The sequence below is a fragment of the Salmo trutta genome, chromosome 8 (genome assembly GCF_901001165.1).
Source record: "Salmo trutta chromosome 8, fSalTru1.1, whole genome shotgun sequence".
NCBI lineage: Eukaryota > Metazoa > Chordata > Actinopteri > Salmoniformes > Salmonidae > Salmo > Salmo trutta.
This window is the reverse complement of record NC_042964.1, coordinates 50,170,623-50,180,489: the sequence shown is the minus strand read 5'-3', so window position 1 is coordinate 50,180,489 and position 9,867 is coordinate 50,170,623. Positions and strand designations below refer to the sequence as shown.

The window sequence follows — 9,867 nt, the reverse complement described above, 5'->3', positions numbered from 1 at the left end:
TGCTAATCCTAATTCCTAACCCTAACCTTAAATTAAGACCGAAAACCACTTTTTTTCCCTTGAATTTGTACAATATAGCCAATTCTTTCTTTGCAACTGGCCTATCAAGCTGAAATCGCTTAGTTCTGCCTCCAGGGCAAAGTTCATGACAATAAACATTAACCTGCATAATACCATGAAAGCTCCCTCAGAAAGAAGGACTGCGTGTGTATGGTCATTGCAACCACTTGGCCCAGTCCTGCATCAATCTGTACCACATTATAGAGATTGGTTACCCCCCCTTACAGGTGAATAGTGTGGAGAAACCAAAGGCATGTTAGTAGAGCACACAGAGAAAAAGGAGGCTTGTATTATGAAGTGAATTGAAGCACTGATGAGTGGCTGCCAGGAGACAGATGACCAGTAGGACGGCTGCAGTGGTTCTCATATTATCTCTGTAGATCTACAGTATAAGTCTGGTGGCAGTTAGGTTGAATACATACTTTGTCCCCTTATATATTGTAGCCCAGCACACAGATTTCAATTCATATGAAGGAGCATCCCACAACCTGTTGAATGGGGGGTACATCCTGGAAATATGTCCGATAATGTGATTAAACCAGTTCCACTGCTTTAGAGGTGGACAAATATCTGTATAGTTTTTTTCCTCTCAACTACCTCTCAATGAACATGCAGAGAATGTTTCACTAAGGAGGGAGGGGATTTCAACATGCAGTGATAGGTGTGACCATCTGGGTGAACAGGCTGTGGCTCGGGTGACTGGAGTCCTTGACGATCTTTCGGGCCTTCCTCAGACACCAGCTGGTGTATGTCCTGAAGGGCAGGTCGCTCACCCCCAGTGATGTATTAGGCATTCCAAACCACACTCTGTAGAGCCTTGCGGTTGAGGGCAGTGCAGTTGCCATACCAGGCAGTGATGCAGCCAGACAAGATTGATTTCTGGAGGTCATAGCTGCTCTTCTGTATCCATCCATATCCCCAGACACCAGGAATTAAAAGCAGTGGTCCCATACTCAGTTTAGCATTTTAATTTATTTTTTGTAATTTTTACCCCCTTTTTCTCCCCATTTTCGTGATTACGATCTTGTCTCATCGCTGGGGCTCGGGCGATGCGAAGGTCAAGTCATGCGTCCTCTGAGGCATGACCCACCAAGGCGCGCTTCTTTACACCCGCTCGCAGAAGCACCAATGTGTTAGAGGAAAACGCCATTCAACTGACAACTGAAGTCAGCCTGCAGGCGTCCGGCACGCCACAAGGAGTCACTAGAGCGCGATGAGCCAAGTAAAGCCCCCCTGGCCAAACCCTCCCCTGACCCGGACGACGCTGGGCCAATTGTGCACCGCCCTATGGGACTCCCGGTCACGGCACAGCCTGGGATCGAACCCCTAGTGACGCCACAAAACAACAATGCAGCGCCTTAGACCGCTGTGCCACTCGAGAGGCCCCAGTTTTTGTGCCTTTTCATGCCATTTCTCCATGGTTTCTGTTTGTGATATGTGCAAATGTTCACTGTTGGAACAATGTCCTCTATGCATTTCCTGGTGAACCCTGTGACTGAGTTTGTGTAGTCATCTATGTTATTGTCGGAGGCAACCCGGAACATTTCCCAGTCTATGTGATAAAAAAGTCCTGTAGCATAGATTTGATTGGTCAGACCAGCGTTGAACAGATCTTACCACGGCCATTTCCTGCTTTAATTTCTCCCTATAGGTGGGTAGAAGCAGGATAGAGGTGTGATCTGATTAGCCGAAGGGGAGACAAGGGAGGGCTTTGTATCCATCCCGGAAAGAACAGTTATCTAACATTTGATTTCCTTGAGTAAGACAGGAGATGTATTGATAGAATTTCTGTAGCACTCCTTAGATTTACATTGTTAGTCATCAGCCACAATGAATGCGGCCTCTGGATGTGCAGTTTGTTCAAAGTATAATTGTATAATTCCTTGAGTGCCAGCGTGGTGTTGGCCTGGGGAGGAATGTAAACAGCTGTGATGATAACCGATGAGAATTCTCTCGGGAGGTAGTCGTCAGGTATTCCAGATCAGGTGAGCAAAATGTCAAAATAGTTTCTACATTACAATAGTCACACCAAGAATTGTTGATCATATAGCATACCCCTTCTCGTTTGTTCTTTCCTGACAAATACTTTGTCCTGTCCATCCGTTGAATGAAAAACCCAGCAGGCTGGATAGCCGTGTTCAGCATCGATGGGGAGAGACATGTTTTTGTGAAGCATAGTACCATACAGTCTCTCTAGTCCTTTTGGTAGGAAATTCCTGCCCTGAGCTCATCCATTTGTATAGTCCAGATACTGAACATTAAAATACTAGGAAGGGGTGGGCGATTAGCCCTTCTCAGCCTTACTAGAATGCTGGCTCTCCTTCCATTTCTCTGGCGGCACCTTTTGGGTAAGGCGCCAGGTATGAGTGGGACTGCTTCTGGGAATCCAAATAAGGGTCCAGGGCCCAGATTCACAAACCACTTCTTACGTAAAACTTAAAAAGTGTATTAAGAAAGTTTGTAAATGCAATTCCTAACATTTCTTAAGAATTCATGATTTTCTTAACTATCTTAAGATCATTGTCACTAGGCAACCGAGCTAGCTAGCCATCTAGCTAGCAAGGGGAATCATGTAAGCATATTTCTTACTGAGATTACTGGTCTAAAATGTTATTGGATTTAAGACAATCAATACTGAATCTTTCAGACAAAGTTTGTGAGTGAATTAGACATGCTCAATTGCTTTCATTAGCCTATTTTCTCACTTCCATGAGTTTAAGACAAGGGTTTAGCAGTATTGGAATTAAGAATATTTTCAAGAAGAAATCCAAAAAGTTGATTTTCAAGAATCTAATTTCTTCTTAACTATTTTCTTAGGAAGAAACGTAAGAACATTTTCAAGAACTTTGGGGAATAGCAACTTTTTTAGTATGTTTCTTTTTCAGTATAAAGTTTCTTTTTCAGTATAAAGTTAAGGGGAAAATGGCATATAAGTAAGAAATGTCTTCTTAAGAAGACTTGGTGAATCTGGGCCCAGGTCCGGAATGTCAAATTTGAGGTTCAACGATATGTCGTCCGGAAAGTTGAATTTGAGGTTCAACGATATGTCTTATTTCATAACCGCCAGCAATTTGGTCCTTAAACATTTACAACAAAGATATACTGTACATTGACATACTAAAATAAAGTGCCAATGTGTTATAGGAGTTCCTATATAATGTTTACACTGTACCAGATTAAGTATACATCTCTTTTATACTACTACCAAACCGCTCCCCCCTCATTGGAGGACAACTTTATTTTCATTTTTTTACTTACATTTTTTTTAACACTTATCTTTTGTCCCTCTCTCCCTCCTTGTTTCACTGTATTTCTTCCCTCCATGGAAAAGTCATACCAATTGTAAAGAACAGTTCATCATAAGGTTAAAACCGAAGTTTTTCAGCGTTGCCTTGGAGGAAATAAACACACAAACTGTTTCAAATGCTTATTTGTGGAAAATCATGATCTAATATTATAGATGATGAGCTATGACAAGGATTGTATTCACAAAAAAATTGCTAAACCAATTTGCATTGTGAGCAACATGACAGTTTCCAAGTTTTGACACTGATAATATCCTCTTGGAGGCTCTATTGATGATATGGCGTGAATCAAGGAATGTTAGACACCACCATGCTCCTCTCTCATATGTGGTGCAGGGAATTACAGCCCCAGTGTCCAAATTGGTTATAACAGAAAATACCCAAGTATAATTGTCTCTACACATGTAGATTGTCACCTTTTACTATGGAAGTTAATCAAGATCAATGATTAAGAAAATACACTTTATTATACTGGTGTCAATTTTGTGAGAGTAAACATTTATTATTTTTCAATAAAATCTCTGAACTATTGTAGTGGAAATTCACCACCATGTTGTGGAAATTACCACCAGGGACACTCAAAATCAATCTTAAATTAATCATCCTTTCTGATCAGCGTGCTGGAGAGGTTCCTAAAAACTCAATGCACCATAGTACACGTGTCAATCAGGAGCTCTGCTGGGGCAGTCTCAGCAGTTGTCTTATATATGACTATACACAGACAAGTTATATTTGCATAATTAATCAATCATTACCGTTTTGTTTCATTCATGTGACCGACCAATACTGTTTCATAACATGTGACCAACACCTCACAAGGCTTCTTTCTCTCTAAACTGAGACCTTGAAAATTTGATCTTTCAAATCAAATTTTATTGGTCACATACACATGGTTAGCAGATGTTATTGCGAGTGTAGCGAAATTTCTTCTCAAAACAAAGGTCTGGGCGTACTGCTAAATAGCAGATACTGATAGTGAGAATTCTTTCAGTCAGTCACTTGCATGAGCACAGAAAACGGTTATTAGAAAAGCACATGAATAGAACACAGAAAATTAGTTATTAGAAAAGCACAAACATAAAAAAAATTCCAGCACACCATTAACAGGAAAGGCATAGTTCCAGAAATACATTTTAGAATGAAAGATTCTCACAAACAAAACGTCTGGACGCTGTAATAGCATGTGAGCTCTCTAATTTCAAGTGACCAATGACTGGCCAACTTGAGACTCAAAAGATAAACCTGACTTTGCAAAATATATCTTAGATCAGCATAAAAAGACTAGCATTACAACTCCTCAGACAGCTGTACATGAGAGGATAATGTTTTATCATTTGTTGTTCCTGTTTGTTTGCTTTTCAAGCAGTGAGATTCCATTTTATAATGTAAAGCGATATATAAACTAAATAAATTATTTATTACTATTATTGTATGCGCTGCATGGTGAAACCGGACTTAGAGATGACCCAAAGATGGCCCAAGTCTTAGGTTATATGCTTGTGGTGGCTAATTTCTTTACTATCAAATGAGGAGACAAACTTATCACACAAGTCAGAGTTATACTTAACTAAATCTTTATTCACTTATTAATAAGGGAGCAGGTCAATACAACACACACATAAGTGAATCGATTTGAGTGCTCTACGATAATGATGGCTGGTCGACGAATCACGCTCAGATGATTCGTTGAGAGCCCCGAGACAAAAGTACAAAGGTCTTTTATAGCCAAGATACACCCCTTTCAACCTACATAGAAAGGGTCACAAGGTTAAGATTTGTATGAAAGATACTTATAATTCACAGCAGACAGTATCTACTGTAAAAACAGTTATCTTTGTGTAGAGACCAGGGTCTGGCCCCGAGCCATCTCTCCCTGGTACCATATAGAACAGAAACATTAACTCATGCTCTGAAATGCTGTCTCCTCACCCAAAAGACATTGTAAATCTCCTGTCAGTGTTATCTCACAGAGGCCCATCCTCAGTAGAACACACACACACAATAGTTATAAGAATCCCCTATTCTGCTGCATAAAACAACCATTTGATGCCTATAAAAGTATTATAACATAATCTTGCAATTTTGCTCTCACATGCTTCATGTGCATGCACTTTGAGCCATGGCTCCATCCAGTGCCCTCTGGTTTACTGGCTGTGATGCCGTCTCTGTGTTGAAGAAAGGGGTGTGGTTTGTTTTTAAAGGAGATCCTAAATGTGAGGGAGACCTTCAAATACACACGGTAAACAAAAATAAAGTAGTTTCAACTAATTATTATTATTATTAAGTAAGGCTTTTTTTAGTTACTCAACTTTTCAGGTAAAGTGTAGCAGAACTTAATGTTTAGTTGGACCAAATTGTGTTTGCCCAAGATGTTTATGCTCATTCAACTACTTTTGTTAGATGCCCAAATAATATGTGTAACTGGTTACACAAACACACACAAAGTGCTTTTCCACATACAATGTTTTCAACTTATATCTGACGTACATGATTACATTGTTCATGTTCATTTATACAGTAATTGTTATTCAACATGTCCTTACCTGGGATTTGAACTCACAACCTTTGGATTCATGGCATTCCGATCTTCCTGCTACACCCCCATGTTGTGTGTTTGTAAAAAAGTTATGGTTTCCCTACCTTGTCAGAACATTCAGGTGAAATTGTTTGGATGTGGGGTCCTGAAAAGGCAGGAAACACGTACACATGCATGCACGCACACAATATATGAGATATATTAATATATGATGACAAGGTGTTAATCAAGGAATAAAGGTGAATGTGGTCACACTTTATTTAGATAGTATTGCCATCTGTAGATTCATCTATATGGAACTATCTGTTGATAATCAAATGCGTGTTAAGGTTACAGTTAGTGTCAGGCGTTAGAATAAGAGTTAAGTTTTTAGGTTCAGGGTTAGTTAGTTGAAATGTTATTGAACATCTACTGAAAGCATCCACTTCGGATTATCCAAGTAAAATGTAAACAGACACCACCACACTATCTTTCATACGCGGTGCAGTGAATTACAGGCCCCAGATTCCAATTGGTTATGAACAATAACACCCACTTTAGATTCTCTGTCTCTAATAATAACAAACGACACAAAGGGAGGAAATCGTGTGTCCTTGAGATATCTTTAATCAAGTTCAAGAAAATACAGCTTATGTTGTTGACAAGGCAGTGGAGAGGGGAAGTGCGGCAAGATCAAAACAAGAAATACCATGCAATGCTTACCTATGAGAAACATTTGGAGATTATTCCATGAAGTAGCACTTGGGAAAGTGGAGACGCCACAAACATAAAAAATAAAGTAGAAATATTATTGGAGACAGCATCGCATTTGCTAGCGAAGATTACAAATACATTTGGGCAAAGACCATGAAGGATCTCGGCTGGCCTCTGGTGGAGGAATTGTCACATCGGCATGTAGAACAAGAATAATAATAATGCATTTGCTGCTTGCAATCTGGTTCATATCTATGTTTCCAAGGGGATGTAAAGATGGTGGCCACTAGATGACAGCAGTGTATGTGCACAGTTTTAGACTGATCCAATGAACCATTGCATTTTTGTTCAAAATTGTGTATCAAGACAGCCCAAATGTGCCTAATTTGTTTATTAATAACTTTTCAAGTTCAAAACTGTGCACTCTCCTCAAACAATAGCATGGTATTATTTCACTGTAATAGCTACTGTAAATTGGACAGTGAAGTTAGATTAACAATAATTTAATATTTCTGCCAATATCAGATTTGTCTATGTCCTGGGAAATGTTCTTGTTACTTACAACCTCATGCTAATCGCATTACCCAACGTTAGCTCAACCGTCCCGTGGGGGACCCACCGATCCTGAAGAAGTTTTAAAGTAATGATGGAATGTCGTTTCTCTTTGCTTATTTGAGCTGTTCTTGCCATAATATGGACTTGGTGTAAGAACCGACGCTGATAATGAGAAGCAGGAACGGGGAGTGAACATTTAATTTTGCACAGGCATGGAACAGGACAGGAACAGCGTCAGAACCAGGTAACACAATGACATACGACAATTAATGCAGAATCGGAGAACAGAGCTGGGGAAAGACGGATATAGGGGAGGTAATAAAACAGGTGATTGAGTCCAATGAATCGCTGTAGCGTGTGACGAGGGAAGCAGGAGTGCATAATGATGAGCAGCCTGGCGGAGGAAGAGCAGGAGTAGGTGTGACACTTGGTCTTTTAAAATAGGGCTCATTTTTGGACTTTATTAATTGTATATAGCCATTGATTTTTAAGAATATAACTTATAAATGACAGTTGAGCTTAATACAACTGCATCAGAAGCCAAAATATAAGCTTTTACTCAATTGTTTGTAAACAATGTTTTTTTAAGTGTAGTTTTAAACACTACACATGTAGTTTTTTTCTTTCGGATGATCTGTCCATGTATCCATAGCTCCATCTGTGAAGATAGGTTACATTTCTATAGGTACATACCTCATCTGTTTAACCGGAACAAGGGTGGGATGTCAAACTGTAGCTTTAAAGGATTTCCAACCCGTACTAATTTTACCAAAAACTTTCTACACATTTCTTTAAGTATAGATCTGATTATATTTTACAGATTGTATTTATCTGTTTTAATTTGTGAGAGAATAATAATGATATACCTTTATTAATAAAAGTTATTGTTACAAGTCATTTTCAAATGAGTTAATAATGTTGAGGGGAAAAGGGTGGGACTATACACATAGTTCAGTAGCAACCTTAACTGGTGTAACAGTGTAGGTTCCGTCCCTCTCTTCGCCCCAACCCGGGCTCGAACCAGGGAAACCCTACTTCAAGTCTCAGAGCGAGTGATGTCACTGATTGAAACGCTATTAGCGCGCACCACCGCTAACTAACTAGCCATTTCACATCGGTTACACTGGCATAAACACTACCCGCAGAGTTGACCCCAAAGACACTACCATCAGTTGCCACCTCAATCATGGCCGTCAATGATGCCGTCAATGTGACTCCACCCCTTGTTTTGACAGGTGTCTTTGTTCACATACTGAAAACAAACGTACAACCAATCAGGGTTTTAAGAAAATTTCAACATGTATAACATTAAACAGTTTTAAAATAACTGAGACTCTCCATCCTCTACTACTCTACTCCAGCTCTCACACTCTTTCCCAGATCTTACACTCATTAAGTAGATATCATCATTCTTGTTGACTGCCCAGCACCCAAACGGTCCGCAGCTGTAGTACTTCACACTTCCTGGCAATCCTGTCCATAGAAGGGGTGAGTCTGGACCCTTGTAACCAAGTGTGTAACTACTTGCCAGACAGAATGGAATATCGTCCATGTTGGCCCCCCCCACTATAAAGCCCCCCAGCATCCTGCTTTGTAAAAGCTGAAGACCACAAAGATAAGCAAACAAGAAGCACATATTGTACATGTGTTAGTACTGCCAAATGACTTACAATGGCATAATGTTAAACATGTAAAATTTACCCTGATGGTAATGAAAAAGCTAAGAATCCTCTGGATTCATAAATTAGTAATGTTCTCCACTTACTTGCAAATTGAACCAAATTACCGGCCACATACTTGAACATGAGGTTTCCATGGTTGATACCCCAGATCCCTGCTGGTCCTACAGTGATATGCTTCAGGGAACCAGGCAGGTGGATCCATTTATCACCTACAAGGTAGTAGGGGATTTGACTTGTGTTCATTGCAACCACTTGCCCCAGTCTTGCATCGATCTGCATCAGATTATGATATCCACTACAGGCTGACAGTCCCAGGCTATGGAGACACCAGATCAAAGACACATCAGTAGAGTTAACCAGCAAAAAGGAGGATGAAATTATGGAGCCAACTTGATGATCAATTCCAAGTTTAATGTGGAGCTGCCTAAAAATAATATTTCACATGATGACAACTTACCATGACTGACGGGCAGGAGACAGAGGACCAATAGGAAGGCTGCAGTGGCTCTCATGATGTCTCTGTAGATCTACAGTATAAGTCTGGTTGAACATAGACTTTGTCCCCATTATATATATATAGCCCTGCAAACAGCTTTCAACGCCCATGAAATAATTATTAATGAGCTATTTATATCTGACAAACAACCTGTTTGAAGGAAACATTAACGGGAGGAGGATATAACCCCACCCTCTCCCACACACACACATAATATTATACACTGAACAAAAATATAAAACGCAACATGTAAAGTGTTGGTCCCATGTTTTATGAGCGGAAATAAAAAGATCCCAGAAATGTTCCATACGCACGAAAAGCTTATTTCTCTCACCTACTGTACTTGGCAGGTGGCATATTTGTAGAGCTGTTTGATAAGGTTGCTAAGTGTTATAGGAGGACCCATATGTTTATACTGTACCAGACTGAGTGTAACACAGTTTACACCCCTACAATCCCACTTCACTGGAGAACAACTTTTTATTTTTTTATTTCATTTGTTATCTTTAAACACTTACACTACATGACCAAAAGTATGTG

At 39.8% G+C, this 9,867-nt stretch overlaps 1 pseudogene; it reads right to left on the bottom strand.

The window, feature by feature from the left end:
* Window positions 1–4,752: 4,752 nt before the first annotated feature.
* LOC115197937 (fish-egg lectin-like) lies at window positions 4,753–9,374 on the bottom strand (annotated as a pseudogene).
* Between the last annotated feature and the right edge of the window lie 493 nt (window positions 9,375–9,867).